This window comes from Cynoglossus semilaevis, chromosome 1 (assembly GCF_000523025.1).
Source record: "Cynoglossus semilaevis isolate Cse_v1.0 chromosome 1, Cse_v1.0, whole genome shotgun sequence".
In the NCBI taxonomy this organism is placed as follows: Eukaryota; Metazoa; Chordata; class Actinopteri; order Pleuronectiformes; family Cynoglossidae; genus Cynoglossus; species Cynoglossus semilaevis.
The window spans coordinates 9,630,199-9,650,132 of NC_024307.1; the positions used below are offsets into that span (position 1 = coordinate 9,630,199).

Genomic DNA, 19,934 nt, shown 5'->3' on the forward strand with positions numbered 1-19,934 from the left:
CGGCTCTCTTCGGCATACACCCCGTCTTATGAATACATGAGCTTGAAGCAGAGAAATCTCTGTTAGCGCCTGACTGTGTGACACACACACACACACGCACACACGCACACACGCACACACACACCTGCCTTTGATTTCACATTTGCATTTGTTTGTGACGCTGTGCAGTAAATTTTACTGCACAAACTGGTACGGCGATACTTCAGCGATCGACTCTTCCCCGAGTCTGTGCGACGTCTCCAGCGGTGTTTCCCAAACTTTTTTGAGCCACGGCACAGACGTCAGGAACAAACCCACGGAAAATAATCGGACAAAAAGTATATGTAATGAAATATAAAAATCTTCTAGTTTAATTTTTTTTTTAAAAGTACTCCTGTTTAGTTGAAGACAACGCTGACATACTGGCAGGAATTGAAGAAAGACTCACAATGATCTTCTTCAACACCTCTGATTATCTTTATTTTAGTTTTCACAGGCACCTGCTGCCACCTAGCAGAAGAGTACTTAATTTTTCTGCCTTTCATGCTTTGATGAGCAAAGACAAATTATTTGCAATAAATAAATAATAATTTTTAGCCCAATTTTCCACGGCACACCGAATGATCGCTCACGGCACAGTGGTTGGGAGTCAGTGGTCCAGACTGGGCAGCGGTGTTGACCTTGAGTTGATCAGTCCTTGTCACAGATCAGTGTGATTTCTTTATGCTGAGGTGCTGCTCGAATCTGCCTTCAGTCTGGACTGATTTAACGTCTGTGCCTGTCTTTAATCAAGCGCTCATCTCGTTTGCTGCTCTCCATGAATGATTCAGCGTCGGTCAGGGCTGAGCCGCTCAAGGACTTGTTTTCTGTTTGGAATTTTTTTTTTTTTTTTTTCAAACATCCTACAGACGTTTTCAGTACAAGTTAATCGTTAGAGGTTTCAATGAGATGAACTACAACGTCACTGGAACTCTTTCTGGAAGTTGACCTGTACAGCAGTGCCGCCCTGCAGGTCACCAGGACGATCGACCACTTCACTTATTTTGTGTTATTGAATGAAAAAAAAAACTCATCAATTTAAAAACTGAAAAAAAAAACAAAATCGCAGTATTAGTATCAGACATGGAATGGTTGTATCGAGCCATCAATAAAAATAAATCCCACGACTGAAATGCTATGGAAAATACATTTTAAAGTTAGTTATTATAGTTGTAAAATGGCCAGTATTTTTCATGTGATTTATTTAGGGAAAAAAAACAAACAAAAAAAACACACAAAGTATCAGCATCTGGAACAGTATCAAAATAAAAATTAGCCAAAAAAGTTAGCGGTATCGTAACAAATCTCAAACTCTTGTATCACTCTTGTTACTAGCCTGAACCACGAGGCCTTGTCACCCTTTAACGACAGTTTAACATGGTTTCTACAGACAGGTGTGTTTTTTTTAAATTAGCTTCTGTTTTTTTTTTTTGTGTTTTTGGAAATTTAACCGTCATCCCCTTCTCAGCCGTCCGTCCCGCGGCAGCATTTTCACACCGCACACACACACACACACCAATCACATGACCACTCCGTCCTTCCTCTCACCTCTGACTTTGATCGTCCCGGTTCAACATTTGTTCAGCTCAAAGTAAAGCACTCCAAATGAATTTCATTTTTTTTTTTTTTTCTCTCCTGATTTACGGCCCACCGTGGCGGCTCTGTAAATTAGCATGTTTATTTATGGCCATCAATATTTAATTGAGTTGACTCTAATCCTGCGTTAGTGAGTTCAGAAGTCTCTGCACGGCTGTTTAAATATTAAAATTAATTGGGGCTGAGATACTGTAAAGAGGCTCGGCTTAATTGTTCAGGGAGAACAGGTAACACACACACACACACACACACACACACACAGTTAATGTGCTTTCACCAGATTTTCCAGATGAGTTTCCAGAGAATTCCCGTTAAATACACAACCAATAATCTTAAAATAATTAAATCAATCTCATTTACTCCACTGGGCTAATCTGGACTAACGCAGATTAGATGTAAATTTACAACAAAATCAGGAGTTTTTATGAATCCACTGATTAAAATGATGGCGTGAACATGTCGACAACATCAGATTAAAAATCTATTTCCTAAAGTTTAATCACTGGAGAACATGACAAATTTGACCACATGGTTAAAGAAAACAAAGAAATTATTTCTTAATATTGACTTATTTTTCATAATTTTGTCATATTTTTATACTAATTATTTTAATTACTAATTATTTTTCTTTTATTCAGATCTATTCTATCAATAGAAGAAGCTTAAAATCACTCATTGTGTTTGGTTTTTTTTGTTAGTTTTTGTCTGATATCTTTGAACTCCAACTGTTTTTCTCTTTAGTAAATGCTTCAAAGTGTCATTATAACTGATGGGGCTCCATTGTGGCAGAGTTTGTGTGAAATCTGTCATTTCAGACTAAAGATTATTTTTCCTGACAGACTTGACGGCTGTTCCAGTTGAAGGAAAACCGTTAAGGCTTTTAGAAAACTTCAGTTCTTAAAGAAAAACGTTCCGACTGAGACGGAGGGACGTGTCCTGGACCCCGTGTCCTGGACCCCGTGTCCTGGACCCCGTGTCCTGGACCCCGTGTCCTGGACCCTGTGTCCTGGACCCCGTGTCCACCCTCCGCTCACAGCCTTTATTAGAGATTTAAAGGCACAACATGACATCGTTAATGCTGTTACAAAAAATCCCACAAAAATGAATATTTATAATGATGGGATTTTCCTGAATATTTTATTCAAAGGAAAACTGACAGAGACATTTTTTTCACTGAAGTCTGTATAGATCAGGGGAGTCAAAGTTATTTTCTCTGGGGGGCCACATCAGACTATATCGATGTATCTACTCCATGATGGATTAATACATTTTTCTTTTTTTATTATTATTGATTCAAATAACAAATATTATATATTACTCTGTCTAATATAAAAATATTTATCAAGTAAATAGTCAAACTCAGCAGCATGGAATTTATTTTAAGGCGATTAAACACTTTTTAAGCTCTCACGGGCCACACCATGTGACTTGGCGGACCGCATTTGGCCCACGGGCCTTGAGTTCGACACGTGTGTTACAGATGTAACTAGTCTAATTATTTATCAGCAGCAGTACAGCGCAACGTAATGAGCTAAAGAGCTAACACTACGTAGATGCTAACATCGTCCTCTGTTTCAGCTGAGATCGTGTGGAACGCAATTTGAGAAGCTAATTTCTGAGTCCGTGTGACTGAATGCAGATTTTGGGAAATGTTTCATAGTCACTCAATATGAAAAAAAAAATTAGCCCTGAAGGAAATTTACTTTTTGTATTTGCCATCAACTAGCGTCCCGCGGACCGAATCTGACCCGCTGAACCGTCCACTCGGGTCGGCAACTGAATTTAAAAAATAAACATCAAATAATAATGTTAGGTTAATATTTTATCGCAGTGTTCGGCCCCAAAGTGTCTCTGCAGGAACATTCTGACAAATGTAGTCATTCAATCGAAGGGAATCAGAATCGCCGAGTCAGCAAAATATCAGAACCACAAAACACTACAGCTCTTATGTACAAGTGTGTACAGTGAAAATACAACAGCTATGACACGCTAATGGTTTACTTTGTCAATGACACAGAGTTATTTTTCACACTTTTCTGAAAGAAAGAAAAAAAGGTTCTTCACTTTTCGGCCAGTGCAGCAACTTCTGGGACTTTCATCTTCACCGTATCAGTGCTGAGCCAACAGGCTCTGATTCAATGTGGATGACTCAGATTAAATATGAAGTGAAGACTCAGTGGCCTCTGATTGAATTCAGACCTGCTAAGTTTGTCGGCGTTTCCGTTTTATTTTCCTTTGTCGGAGTTTATTTGAATATGATTAAGTTTGCTGTGTCGGCTGAGGGATGATAACAAGTGCGAGGAGCGGCAGAGAACCTGTGTTAGGCCCCAGGTTGTGCTGCCGAGGTGATTTAAATAACACTGTCTGTCTCTCATTTCATTAATACACGCCCCCCCCCACCCTCACAGAGCCTGGGGCCGTGCAGCTACAGCAGCCACTGAATGAAATTCTGTTTCTCAAAATGAGCCGCGTACTTGAAAGTGATGGTAATCTCAGATGTAGAAATTGGAAAAGTCAGCACAGCGAATGCATCAGCGGCTTTCCTCCAGACAAACATGCAATATTGATTCCCTTTTTGGGAGCAGGTCATATTTTATGCATTTGTTTTAAAGATTTGTGATATTGTGCTGCCGGAATATAAAAAGACGGAGCTGTGTGGTTTTTAATGATGAGCGACACAGACGTGCACTCACCTGTAAAAGCCCATATGTGCACGTGAGGTAATTATTAACACACACACACACACTTCTCAGCTGTCGCCGCAAACAACTTTGTTTACTCACGCCGGTGCATTTCCTTCGTTAAATTTTAAACAGGCAGGAAATTGATACGTCAACAGTACACGGCGTCCAGATACTGTGGCCCGGAGTATTTACTATAATGGAAAAGGAGCAAATAACAAATAATAAACCAAATCAACAGGAGAGCGGGAACGACGACGGCTGTAAAACACCACAGCTAATGTTCACGCTGACGACGACCAGCGGCTGACATCATGAAGACGGATACCTGCACACCTTCACTGGCAGAGAGAGATACACGGAGAATCAACATCAGCAAGAAGCAGAGCCAATCAATGAAGACCTCCAGAACCACTGTCACCTCAGCAGCTACAGCAGTCGTGCTCATCTTCAGTGAAGGCCACACATGTTTCACAACAGTGTGAAATATAAACAAGTTTTTTATATTTTTAACAGGCGTTATTTTATACAATATATTTATCGTACAACCTATTCTACCTCAGCACGGCAATCTTTTATTGTTGAGTTGCTGCAACAAGTCAGTTCAAAACAAAGTGTGATCCAATCCAATCCAGTTTAATATAATCTAATTTAAGTAATCCCATTTAATCCAACCCAATCTAATCTAATCCCATATGATCTAATGTAATCTAATCTAATCTAATTCAACCCAATCTAATCTAATCCCATATGATCTAATCTAACCTAATGTAATCTTAACTAATCTAATCTAATTCAACCTAACCCACTCTAATCTAATCCCATATGATCTAATCTAACCTAATGTAATCTTAACTAATCTAATCTAATTCAACCTAACCCACTCTAATCTAATCCCATATGATCTAATCTAACCTAATCTAATTCAATCCAACCCAATCTAATCCCATATGATCTAATCTAACCTAATCTAATTCAATCCAACCCAATCTAATCCCATATGATCTAATCTAACCTAATCTAATTCAATCCAACCCAATCTAATCCCATATGATCTAATCTAATTCAACCCAATCTAATCTAATCCCATATGATCTAATCTAATATAATTCCATATGATCTAATCTAATCTAATCTAATCTAATCTAATCTAATCTAATCTAATCTAATCTAATCTAATCTAATCTAATCTAATCTAATCTAATCTAATCTAATCTAATCTAATCTAATCTAATCTAATCTAATCTAATCTAATCTAATCTAATCTAATCTAATCTAATCTAATCTAATCCAATCTAATCTAATCCAATCCAATCCAATCCAATCCGGTCCTATCTTTGTCAAATTCCGGGGGACGTTTTCCCTTTAACACCTCTGAATCTGAAACTTTTCTGTGACATTTGAACACAACACGACTCCACAGGAGCAGAACAGGTTCCACCTGAAGACGCCGAGGTAATGACAGCCCCACAGTTAGTCAGAGGCTGAGAAGATTATGTCCTAATTAAAGTCCTAATTATGAAAATGATATTCCTGTCTGTACCAACAGATCCCACAGACTGATCCTTTAATCTGCTGCGTCTAAATGTGCTGTCCATGCTGGAGCTCTGTAGACGAGGAGGAGGAGGAGGAGGAGGGACCTGGTACAGGGATTGGTTACTTTCATGAGTTACGATAATAACAGTCACATTTCTACATAGGCAGAGTTGAGGTGAGGTGAGGAGTGACGGCAACCACGAGACAAGGCAAAAAAAAAAATCTATTACACAAATAAGGGACAAAACAAAGACTTATAACGACCGACTACACAAATTTTAATTAGTCCAATTTAACATCAAAGACCAGTAATATGTAATTAATTTACAGTCCTGGAGCAGGTTTTAGGAAGAACTGCATTGCGTTTGTAAAATCTGATCCTATTTAAAGGAAAACAGATTTTAATGAATAGTAGGATGAAGACATTAAAGTAGGCAACATGTGTAATTGAAAGCTAGAGCATCCAATAGGAGACTGGCAACACCAGTCAATCAGAGTTGTCTATTATGTTCAACTGAAAAACCAACATAAACAGCGACTAAAAAGAAATCACAGGAATTCAAAAAAAACTTTACTGATGGAATAAAACTGTTGAAAAAGAAATCACAGGAATTCAAAAAAACCTTTACTGATGGAATAAAAGTGTTGATGGATTTCTATAGACTTAGAGAATATTTATATAATATTTATAAAGGCTACAACAGCACATACGGTACCTTTGTCTATTTTATGACATTGGGGGAAAAAAAAGACTTGTTTAAAACAAACAAACCAAAACAAAAACCAACCAGCTCCTGTCTTTCAAGCCTAACTTTGGTGTTTGTAGTTTATTCTGAAGCATACACTCGTCTGCTACCTACATAAAGTACACCTTTACCACGTGGCTGATTCTGCCCCGTCAGTCCAAGGCCCAGTGTCACTGAAGTTCGCTCACACATGTATGTATTCAGTCATTAATTTACATTTTTCCTTTCATAACATTCAAAGAAACGTGAAGCCTCCGCGCCGTGTTAATCCAACAAATGTTGACTCTTTGAAGAACTGACCTTGTAAGCATTTCATTTGCATTCAACTCAGGCAGATGTAAATATTTGTCAACATATATGTTGCATATAAATATGTATAGATGGTCTTTATTTATTTTAATCAGAAAAAATGTTCTCCTCTGAGAGATTTAAGATCTACGACGATTGGTAGGGACCAAGAGAAGAGAATAAAAAATAAAATCAATACAAATGTGAAATTAAAGTCGTAAATTTATGAGAATAAAGTCGGAGTTTTATCAGTAAAAAATTGTAAATGTACAAAAAAAGGTCATCATTCTATAAGAATAAAGTAATAAAAATAAAGAAAAAAGTTGTAACATTAGATTTTTTCATAAAATTACTACTTACCCTTGTAAATTTCCAACTTTTTTATCATAACTTTAAGACTTTTTTCATAATATTTTGACTGTCATAAAACAAGACCTCTTCCTTTTTCAAGACTTACTCATACATTTACGACTTTAATCCTTTATAACACTTTAACTTTTTCTAATAACTCTACGACTTTATTCTTACAAATTGACAATATGGTCCTAATACCATGTCGTAACGATCCGATGAAGACACAGAGGGAATTCCAGTAGGAATGAGCTGCTTCAAAGTCAACGAGATGCAAAGTCAACGAGATGTGAGGAACATTCTGCCCTAGTGTACGTTTTGCCATAATAACAGACTGTAACACAAATGACTTTTTCTAATAAAACTCCACTCGTGCTTTCACCCGGGTCAGCGCAGTGAGAGCAGACGCACCTGTTATAACTTCTTCAAAGAGAGTGTGAACCAAGGTTGACTCTTCTTTTCAGCTGCTGCAGCTCAGACTCATCTTTGTGATGAAATAATCAAATCCAGCCAACCTTGGTTTTCTGCAGACCAGTTCACATGACTCTGCTCTCACTGCCACACGGTTACGTCGAGCAGTGTCATTAAGTGAAAAGAGAAATATCTCATTCTTGGCTTCGAAATGAATAAACACAGACAGTGAAAATATCTGTACTGCAGTGGATTTAGAAAAACAGAAATGTGAGGCAGACAGAGGGGAGAGAGAAAGAGAGAGAGAGCAAGAGAGAGAGAGAGAGAGAGAGAGAGAGGGAGAGGCAGACTGGAATGAAAGCAGACGTGGACAACGTCCCTCGTGGCCTCGGTCTCCCAAAAGCACACGACCCAGACTCACCTCCAACTATCATGACGGCCAAAGAGGAAACTGCTGCGAAACCAGACGGCTCCTCGACGTCTCCAGAAATATAGAAATACAACTTCGTTTTCCTGAGGAAAAGAATGAAAAACAAACCTGAAGATGAGGCAGAAGATTCTGTGGGACTGTCATGAGCAGCTTACACTCTGTAGGCACTGTTATAGACCACACTTTGATGAAATATCAGGTGAAGGAGTAGAGCACTGAAGATGAGACTACACCAGTGGTTGCCAAAGGGGGGGGCGCAGATCTATTGCTGAGCAGCGCAGGAAGGCGACATATTTTTTTTTTATTTTCAGTATTGTTGCCATGTTGAGGGAGTTGATGAGGGTTCTACGGTCCTCTGGACTACTCTCTGTGTGTTTGTGTCTACCAGTTGATTGTTGTTCTGCTGCTGCCACTGCTCCACATCACAGAGATCCTCCCCGATGATACAGTCGCTCACATCGTCAAGACTAACCGCTAATTACGTGACCTCCTGATACTACAACAGCGAGGAGGTATGAAGCTCCAACTTCTCACTTTCGTCTGATTACTGCACAGTCATTTCCCCCTCCTGTGCCAATTACAGTCCCGGTGATGCAGGCCCCAGATGTTCCATGCTAATAATGAACAGAGTGCTAATGCAGCGTTCATCGACTGGGATCTGCAGCTACCTGTGTCGACTGCTGCGTGCTACACTGACAGCCTGGCACTGCAGAACAGCAGAGTGTGAAGTAAATAGAGCTGACGGCTTCAATTAGAGACTTAATGTCTATGAGGGGTCTGGGCAAAGGCCAGAGGAAAATAAGGGTCACGGGAAGGAAATGTTTGAGGCTCGGCCGCTGAGAGGAGAGTCGCTGGAGATCGAAGAGCAAAGGGTTCCCTGAGGCCTTACTGAAGGATGGTCCCAGTAAACAAAGGATGACAGAAATAAACATCCATCTTCTCTGGCCTCCTCTCCACAGTAAAATGATCTGTTGGTATCGTTGTCTTATTTATAGCTACTGTACTGTAGATTTTTGCCTGGTCTAATCGTAAATATATCGGTGCATCCCGGTAAACTTGTTTTTGTTAGCATGTTCCCTCATTAGAGTCAAAAAATGCATTATTATCAAGTGGTGCAGTAGTAGCATTTACCGGTATACACACTGCCCCATGTGGTCATGGCTGATATGGCACATATTTTTGATATAAAAGTCGCTGTATATGAAAAAAATATTTGTTATAAAATTCAATGAGCTCTATTTTTCTATTTTTTCTTCTTTGAATCCGAAACAGATGCCATTCAGATATTTTTGGCTAAAGATGAGCCTCATAGGGATTTGTCTGCAGTTTGCATGTTAGTCATATAAGAAAGACTTGCAAATCAGTACAATTGTGCGTGGGCTAGTGATTTATCACATCCATTTGATGACCTCGCCAAAAAAAAAAATCTTTATTTATAAACTTACCATTTTGGCTAACTTCCAGTAATTTCTAGAAAGATTTTTTTGTTAATTCACAAATCTGTTTGGTTATATTTATGCTACTTTTAACTACCTTTATGCTATCCTTTTTTGCTAACTGTCATCTATTTGTGGCGAGGACACATGGCTTCAACTTGTTCACTCTGCAGTAACCAGCCACAATAGTTCAACCATATTTTTCCGCTGCGTCCAAATTGTTAACTCAGACTTTCCAGACAGTCCATCGACTCAGAGGTTTTTAAAAAGAATCATAAACAGTGGCTGCACATTTGTTTCCATTCACCTGATAATAACCCTGGGTGGAAATACCAGCAGTTTATAGGAGAGGGAAAAAAGGCAAAAGATTAAAACAAAGTTTCAAGTTTACTCTTGACCTTGGAGACAAAAACCCAGGAAACAAATTCACCCTTTGAGCTGAGGAGAAAAATGGAAATTCTGACATCTCTAATTCCAGTAACGACTGCATCTCTGCTGCAGAAAATCAACTCCAGACAATACAAATGCCAGCACAGGTGGAAGAGAAGCAACAAGACGCTGTGGTGAATGAATAATTGGTCCTTGACAAGTGATGTAATCCTGTCAGCCTCTGTTAGATGCATCGTATTTGTGACGGCAATTATTCCAAAGGGTATCGGTTCAGGGTCGATCACACAGGTGCTAAATTTACACAGCAATGGAGGGAGGATGAGCTCCAGTGTGTGGATGTAGTTTCAGTCCCCTGACGGGCAGTGGTGTGGGGGCTCAGATCTGACAGGACAAATTAATGTGACAAAAAAAAGAACAAAAGAAGAAGAAGAAAGAGAAAAAGAAGGAAAGAAAAGACTGTCCTTCCTAATGTTTACAGTGACTGTGTGCTCAGATTAATCACACAACACTCAGGACGTACGCAACCTGGGACGATGTCGTCGTTTGTCTCCCTGATCACCCGCACTTAAGGAAGGATGTTATTGGATTATGTCTGTGTATGTGTCTCTCTGTGTGTGTACTAGGGTGTGTGTTTATACATGTGTGAAGAATTGTATGGCAGGAAGTTACTGTGAGCTCCCCAGGACCTGAAATGCATGCTGGGAGCTGAACCTGAGGGGGAAAATAAACATATTATGGAGACACAGCTGCAGACACAAACAACACACACACACACACAGTCAGAACAAGGTTCACTTTACGTTCACTGTAACTGCTAGTTCCTGCTACGATCATGGTAACGAAACACTCAGCTCTTGACTTAACAGTATTTCCCAGGACATTACAACGACTTAGAAAAGATAAAACACACTGGTCAACTACCAGACCAATGTCAGCAACATTCTTAACTGACAGAAGCTCCAACAAAACTTCTCAGAGGGAATTTTTCTGAACAGACACCATGGGGGCTAAACACTCGCGCGGGCCAATTAGCATCAACTGGCAGCCGACAGGTCGCTAATTGATGATCACTGTCACTAAAAATGTACTGCAGGAGTGACCGGTGTCGGACATTTGAACAGAAGCAACTGCTGATGCAACTTCTCTATATGACGTCATGAAGTGACCACTAAAAACGACTTAGGCCAAATCTCATTTCATGGTTTACACCGGTCTGCAGCCCAAACCTTATGATGAATTGAGACACAGCTGACGTGTGTCTCCCTGTGCTTCTAAATTTGAAGTATAATGTTTAAAAAGAAAATGGTACCAAGAAGAGAAGGCACGTTCTACATCTGACTTGGCTAAATTTAACAGACAAGGTGTGAACGTGTGCGCGAGCATGGTCACCTTGGGAAATAAAAATGCTGACCCATTTCAATACACCTGTGTCTCACTGCACTCTTGCCAAGAACTCAATCAACCCTTCCCCCAACGCACACACACACACACACACACCCAGACTCCTCTGACACACACACACCTGCAGAACAACGCTGTTTCAGACCCAGTACAAACCTATTTTGTTCAGGCAACAAATAAACTCTTGGTTAAGTCGGATTATGAGTTGTTCTCACAAGCAGATAAAAATCGCACAGACGGACGATGGCTGGTATTTTGCTGCTATTTTTGTTGCTGTGTTTGTGCCTGTGCTCGTGGAGGAACATCATTTTTATTTGCCGAGTTCAAAACCCGGAGGAGTCTGGTCAGGGAAAGGTCAGAGCTCTTCAAAGAATCCTGAGGTTGCATAAAAGGGAAGACACTGCTGGAATTTGCAGGTTTGTATGTGTGTGTGTGGGGAGGGGGGTGTTTATACTTTACTGATCTCCACATCAAGTGGGCAGTTCTTGAGAACAATAGAATGAGGCAGCAGTGATGTATTGTACACTAATGCTTATCAAGGGGAACAATGGAGTGCAGATACTTCTTGTTTGTCTCTTTTGGTCTTCCTTTGTTTATTTGGGCTTTGGGGGAGGGGGGGGGGGGGGGGACAGGGGGACCATTCTCTGACCAAAGATGTTCAGAAAATCCCAGTCTCATTCTAGATACTTCCACCAAACCTCGGGTCTCATGGTGCATTAAAAGACCAGCCAGGTGACGTAAGAAACCAAGAATGTGACCAGCAGGGTTTCTACATTTAATTATTCACAATACAGAGTTCAATGGGTGGAGGCGGGGCCAAATCGACCACGTTGCGGCCAATAACGTGAAGTTAAATAGGCCGCATGTGTTCCTGACTGTGGACAAACTGAAATGGCACAGAGCGTGAAGACGCTGCTGTGAGCAGCTGCAGCTGACTGTGTTACATCAGTTCAACCCTAACACTTTTGTACATTTGTATTTACATTTATATTTACAGTTAAGATCATGTCATTGTCATGGACTGTACTTATTTGTTACATCAGTTCAACCCTAACACTTTATATTTGTATTTACATTTACATTTACAGTTAAGACCATGTCATTGTCATGGACTGCACGCACCATTTCGGTTGAAGATATGACCAACTGTTGAGACAGACCGACTGAGAGAATATTTGTTATGTTGTCAACGCCTGGTAACTGGTTTAAAAATACTTTTTTATGAAAAATATATATTTCAAACGGTTATTATTGTAGAATAGGAGGATAAGAAAAATACATGTGTGTTATAAAACAATGGTCTTATGGCAATTAGCATAAACTAAGACCTCAAACAAACAAACGTCTTTGTGTTCAATGTTGAAACAAACAGGACTAATGTCTTTAAACCGTTTTTAAATCGATGTTTACAGCAGCATTTCTTTAAATCGGTAACTTAAAATAAAAATATAAAACTGTTAAGTTGTTACTTACACAACAAGACTCCGGGGTATGTGCTCGTCACTTCCTTTACGGACACTCAGAAGCGTCGTTGTCGTCGCGTGATTTTGATTGCGTGATGCAAAAACAAAAAACAAAACCGCAACTCGAGATTTCCGGCGGAAACGGCGACCTGTACTTGCGCGTTTATGACAACATTACGGTGGAGAAACAACCGTGTCCCGTTGGTGCGTTCAGGAGCGTCTTCAAAAAATAACTACAGGGAGAAACGAGGACGCCAGATAAATAAATAATAGACATATAAATAACAGAAGAAGAAGAGTTCTGCTTTGCTATGCTAATGCTAACCGCTAGCCATTAATTTAAAATAAAAATTGAGGCTTAAAAATAATGTCAAATCGATGTAATACAATTAATACTTTTAATACTTATTTAATTCTGATTGTATTAAAGCCATTTCCCAGTTAAAACAAACAGCTGCGGTTCTTCATACTTTGTTTTGTTTCCTTCTTTTCAGGACTTTTTATTTGCAGTTGACACAAAGGCAGAAAATGTTCTCAGCTTTTCTTACAAAGACAAAAACACCCGAGTATTCTGATGAAACCAGATGAATACAGGGAGTCCTGAAGAAGTGCTTTAACTGAGTAAACACTAAATTAAATTCTGTCTCAACTTTACATTCTTTAGGAAAACAAACACACACACACACACACACACACAATACCCAGCTGCTGGACTGTGTCACTCAGCACAGGTGTCCAAAAACTTATAGTGTTTCATTCATCAGTGTGAGCGTGAAACCTGCAACAACTGTGCACTATCAACATCTCTCTCTCTCTCTCTCACACACACACACGCAGTGAGAGCGACACAGAAACAGCTGCACCCTGATGAATGCCCTACATTCATTCCACAGGAAGCTGCTTCATCTGTCACCCCTGACGCAACCCTTCCACCCTTTTCCCTTCCAAACACACACATGCACACACACTAACCCCAGTTCTCTCTCTCTCTGATTAGACTCCCAGCTGCTCTCTCCGACAAATGCTCCTTTGATGCGTCTTCCCGGGGGCCAAAGCCACCATCATCACCACCCTCCTCCTCCTCCCTTTTCTCTCCTCGCCTCTTTTCTTGCTCTTTGCTTCCTGCCTGACATTAAAGTCACTTCCAGCAGCCCCCTTCCTGAAACCAGTGCTCCCCACTGTCCTTTTCAGCAGCAGCATCAGCATCAGCAGCAGCAGCAGCAGCAGCATCAGCTCTGTCCTCCAGCTAGAAGATGAGAGGAGCTGTGAGATGGAGATTTTGTCCTCATCATTTAGAAGTTTTATTTTCCGGCACAGTTGCCGTCCACTTTAAAGTCCTCAGTTAATATTCCTGCGTCAGTGCCATGTTAATGGGATGCGGCTTCACATGTGCACGGCTCTGCTCTCACAGTGTGACAGCGGCGGGCTCATCTCACCTCCTCTCAGGTCACGAGTCGTCAGGAGTCCTGCAGGAGGCCTATGAACCGAGCCGCCGGGTAAACGAGAACGAGGAGCGGCTCAGACTCCACAGCTCCGTGAGGACGGTGATGATAATTAAGCCAGCAACACGGCAGGATGTCATCTCACGTGTTCATTTCCTGTCCGTCTCCACTGGTTTATTTTTATGCACCTGGTTCATACAGAGACATACATTGAGCAGCCACTTCATTAGAGGCTAATGAGATGACCTGGGTGGTCTGCTCCTGGTCCGACTGGTTCAGGGTGTGACAGGGTCTGAACATCTTCTCACCCATGTCATGGTCTCGACCAGGCGTGGGCAAACCTTTTGACCACAATTGTCCTAAAATTGACCGGGGGGAGGAGGGGATCAGGAGCAGATAGATGGAGCGTTGGTGTGAACTAAGATAAAAGTCATGCATAAAGGCTAAAATGCTTTTATCATTTTCTACGCCATCTATTGGGGAAACTTAGGTATTGCAGGGAAAAGGCAGAAGTATAATAATAATATAAATAAATTATATAATTTGAAAAAAAATTGGTGGGCCGGATTAAAAAGCTAGACGGGCCGCATCCAGCCCCCGGGCCTTAGTTTGCCCAGGCCTGGTCTAGAGCATCAAACTGACTGGAATCTTCTTCCTACCATAAAGGTTTTGAACTGAAATATTAATGAAAAATTAAGATAATATATTTAATTTATTTAACAAAACTTAACTTCTGTCGATGTCATACAGCTGTCTTCACTAAAACTTCTAAGTTTGCACAGACGATGGTCACGTGTTGGTCAGTGGTTTTGCCACCAGCATTTTTTAAGGGGATTTTACGTGCTTGAATTGTGCACAAATAAATAAATAAACAAAGTGAAGAAAAAGTTCTTGATCTTTTTTTCTTTGTCTCGTCATGGTTTACTGCGACACAAAGACATCTGCCTCGATGCTTATGTCAGTGATGAAGTCCCCTAAATGTTAGCTTTACTTGACACCAAACTATTTGCTAAGAATCTGACATTTCTATTAAAAAACATGACATTATGGAGAGCATTTGACCTGAATTAGGATGCAATCGAACCCCTGACCCACTGTTTCGAAACACTGTCTACCTATTATCCATTGTAAACATTTGGAGCAGTATGCTAGCTAAACAGTAAAACATCCAGACACACACACACACACAGGGTGAACCATCATAACACACACACACACACACAGAGTGAACCATCATAGAGGCTTTATTTGATCCTGTTTACAGTTGAGGTTTCTCAGATTTAAAACAGAGCCACGCTGACGTCCACAGAACAGTGTTTCTAATCCAAACAAATGCCGTTCCATTAGGGGCAGACACGCCCTGCTGAGGAAACCAAATCAGTGTGTTTCTGTGGCCTGTGCTTCACAGCTGATTCAGGTTGACGTGCAGCTTCCAGCGAGCGGTCAACCTCTGCTGCTGACTGTACCGCGTGCAGCCTCAAACCTGCTGAAGCATCATCCATCACGGCGTCCGCAGTCAGCCTTCATTAAAATGACTCCATCTCCTGATGGGTGTTGTTACAGTTTAGGACACGGGTGTCAGACTCTTAACCCGAGCACACGTGGCTACATGTCATCTGTCCTGTGTGATGACGAGGATGAAGGTTTGACTGCAGGGCAGCAGAGGTGAAGCAGAGGTAATAACAGAGCTCTGTGGAGGCGTTAGTCCTCAGACCTGGAAGAGTTTGGGTCTTGTAGCTGGACCTACCTTTGGACTTGTGTCCAAGTGCCTCATCAGGTTTATTGATGCTTGACATGACTGCAACCACGGGAGAGGAATCCTAACCCCAGAAAACTCAGGGTGGAGTTTAGCATTAGCTCGATTGATGCTACTTCTAATAAATCTGAGTAAAGTGGGATTTTTTGCAATTTTTTTTTTTTTGATTTTCTAAGGCATTGGTTCTCAAACTGTGGTATGCGACCACTCTCTAGTGGTACGCGGTGAGCTCAATGTTTTCTCAGTTGGTAAAGAGTTTAAAAATTTTGAGAACCACTGGTCTATGGCAATGGAACTGATTAGCTATATTAACGCGACACTTCTTTTTCCACTCAAATGTCGAGAAATAACCTTCATTTAAAATGTTTTGCCTTTTTTTAAACTCCTTACAGTAAGTCTTTGACCTTGTGCTTGATTTCCTAAAATCCTCCTAATAAAAGCCTATCCCAGATACACTACAAGTTTAAGTCACTTTTCCCTTAAATTGGCTAACTCACTGGTAAGCTAGCATTTTTTATCCGTAAGATTAGCCAGTATTAGTTGGATGTAGAATGTTTGGACAAAGTATTATAAAATGTATAAACCTAAACCTAAAACTTTAATGAAAATTTAGCACATTTGATGTCGTCGCCATCTAGTGGCATCACGTAGAATCACAGTGGATTTTTTGAAATGCATGAAACAGAAGGATTGACATCCGTCTTTACCATACCTTTCGTCAGTGTTTGAAATCACAGTGGGCCATATCTGGCCCACGGGCCATAGTTTGCCTGATCTGGACCACATTAAACAAAGGACAATGACCCACGGAAAATGGTTGATGGCATTACTTGTGTTTTTTGTTTGCATTTTTTCACATTTAATGTAATTTTTTTGTTCTGTGCATTTGTCGATGACACCATTCTGTTCATTAATTACTTTCCTTGGTCTAATAAGGCTGGGTTGATTTTCATGACCTAATTTTTACTGTTGGTTAACAGTGATGATGAACAGTAAAGGACCAGTCCAGGTAGAGCAGCCAGAGGTTAGCTTGTGTATATGGTTCTTTATTGCACACATGACATTTATTCTCCTTTTAATGTTTGGTGTGAGCAACAATATAATGCAGTACATGTTGAACAGCCTAGGCTAACGCTCTCTGTATATATATAAAAAAAAACTCCAAGAAAACACAAAACAAAAAGCTACTTTACATTAAAACTTACAAAACGGAAAAAAAATAATTCTTGTTTTAGTGCACCAGTGAATAGATGAGGAACTCCAGGTACACAGTATATCATACTGGTATACAGTATATCATACTGGTATACAGTATATCATACTGGTATACAGTATATCATACTGGTATAGAGTATATCATACTGGTAGAATTTTAGGAAAAAAGTTTTCGAACTTCCTTTTGCATATTTAATCACAGGGAAAAAAAATTAATTCCAGTTGGGATCATTTATTTGAGGTGTTCTTTTTTATGCATTTACCCTTTAAATCACCTGAGTGCCACATGGCTGAGACCAATACTGATTGGTTGAGCTGCTGTTTAACTGATTGGAGGAATGTTTGTTAAACAGAACAGAGGAAAAAAAGAAAGACTGGCAGGTGAAAAGGTTGGTTAGTAGATCAAAATACACTGAATGCCCTGCGACGGATTCAGGAAGCACTGAGAACTCGGCCAGAGGTGGCAGTAGTGTGCAGACAGCAACTGGTCCAATCAAAACACGAGGTTCTCAGTGAGCAAAATAATAATAATAAAAAAAAGATAAAACCATTAAATCCACATTTAATGGTTGGGAAAAGAAACAGCGACCAAATTGAGGTCATTCTGTCCAAACCTTTATGTACATTGTGCTGACGGTAAAACATGCTTTTAGTCAGACAGGTAAGTACAAAAATATGTCTTTTTAAACTCTAGGCTTTAAGGCACTTTGTGGAGTCGGATTAAAAAAAATGTGGGCAGCGTTTGAAAAACGTGCTGTAGAAAAAAAAAATCAACCTTCAGTATAATTTCTTTATTTTCGATATTTTTTCTCCGAGTCGAGACATAGAAAAGGTTTGACATTTAAATGGCTAACAGGCAAATTTTAGCTCAAGTCGCTCGTTTTGGCCCGAAATGAATCAATCAGAAAACATTAAAAGGCCAATCTCACTTTATAAATACGAAAATATCAAATGTCTTCAGAAAAAAAATCTGTCTCTACTCGGTGGCAGAGACAGAAACACTCAGTTCCTTTAGATTAAACAAAAGCTAATTTTAAAGGCAGGGTTGTTTAGTGTGACGTTAGACACTTTAGATTCTTGGACTTTGCTACAACATGAGGAGGAAAAAAAAAAATTCACACCACTTGAGGCCAAGTTGTTCTGCAGCATACAGATGTGTAGGTTAAAAATCAGTGGTTAAGTCAGTGGGTTAAAGTTATGGTTGGGATTAATGGATTAATTCTGCATGTGTTTTTGTCAGTGTCAATACCTTGAATTAGTGGGAAGAGGAGGAGGAAACAAGAGGCTGAGCAGTCAGAGTGGGCTAGATGGACGGAACCAGGGAAGAGGGGACTGGCAGTAGTAGAATATCCAACACACACTGGCAGTGTTTTAGACCAAACAAACAAACAAACAAAAACAATTCTCCAAGTAATACAATAAATACTAGGTAGCTGAACGTCATGTGAGCGCTTTACACTGGAAGGAATAGAGTAATACGGTTGTTTTGATCCCAAAGTACTTCATCTTGGCACTGGTGTGTTTGTGTGTCCAAGCATTATGGACGCTCCCAAATGGCCCAGTATTAGCCATTATACCAATAAACTGAATGGGGTGGGGGAGTGGGGGGGTCTGTTCACCAAACAGACAGCAGCTGCTGATCACTGCGTCGCCGCCATCTACATCATAACAGGCCATGGAGGAAACGCAGGGAGACACAAAAGGACCGGAGACAGCTCACAGTTACTGCCCAGAACATGTGCCCCAGTATCTGCCACGAATACCCCAGGCAGTCAAATGTGTATTGTGTGGTGATGAGATGTTCTGCTCTACATATTCACAGTTAAATGAATCCTTCTGAGATGAATCACGTGCAGTCATTTTGCACAGATTGTTACCAGCCATGCACGGACGGACGGACGCCAAGAGAAAAATAAAAAATGAAAGAGAGCGCGTCTGTGCAAAATGTTGGATTTGTTCAGAAAGACGAGGTTTTGTCGACTGTGTGAGAGAAAGGTCTGGGTCATCCTTTCAACTTCCCATTTCTGTGGTGAGCTGCCATGGCTACGGTCGTGTTGGTGACTACAGTCGTCCACTATTCCAGGCTTAATTAATCAAATTTATATTCCAGACCAGCAGGAGGCAGTATGCACTTCAGGATGTTTGTGCTTACAGTATGTTAACATCCAAGGCGGCAAGACTTGGTCTTCGTACTAACGCAACGGTTTAGCGATTGATCGCTGCAAACGACCTAGCCAACAACTCTCCTGAATCTCACTTTAATAGGCTAGGCTAGTTTTATAGGCTAGGCTAGTTTAATAGGCTAGGCTAGTTTAATAGGCTAGCTTATGCCTTACACCGTTCTCGAATTCCTGATCTGACTTGGAATTGAGACAGACGATGTTAACATATATGCATCTACTATATATGCCGTCTAATCCTTCACCTCACAGAAGAGATTCTCTACATAAAACGCCCCCTGGTGGTGTCTGCTACCAACTGATCAAAACTCAGTTTAAAGGGCCAGTTAACCTTAATCTGACCCTTTATCTAAATGAGAATCAGGAGAGTTCATATGAATCTACTGCAAATGCTTCCCCCTGGTGGCCGATGCAACTCAACTTCTCTGAATGCAAACTTCAGGTTCATTGGGGGGGGGTGACGACAAGATGAGAACATCCACGTCCTCTCTCTGATACAGATACACGACCAGACCTGACCCACAGCCCGGTGTACAGAGGACTGACCCCAACAACTGGAGTAAACTTTGTTCGAAAAAAAGAATTTGCCCCCTG

At 40.5% G+C, this 19,934-nt stretch overlaps 1 long non-coding RNA gene across 1 annotated transcript in view; it reads right to left on the minus strand.

The window, feature by feature from the left end:
• Nucleotides 1-14,543, minus strand: part of LOC112488054 (uncharacterized) — a 28,256-nt gene extending 13,713 nt beyond the window's left edge. Inside the window, exons 1-2 of the long non-coding RNA XR_003051748.1 lie at nt 12,758-14,543; nt 8,049-8,140 (exon numbers count right to left, since the gene is read on the minus strand). This is a non-coding gene — a long non-coding RNA (uncharacterized LOC112488054). The remainder of the gene's footprint in view (nt 1-8,048; nt 8,141-12,757) is intronic.
• Between the last annotated feature and the right edge of the window lie 5,391 nt (nt 14,544-19,934).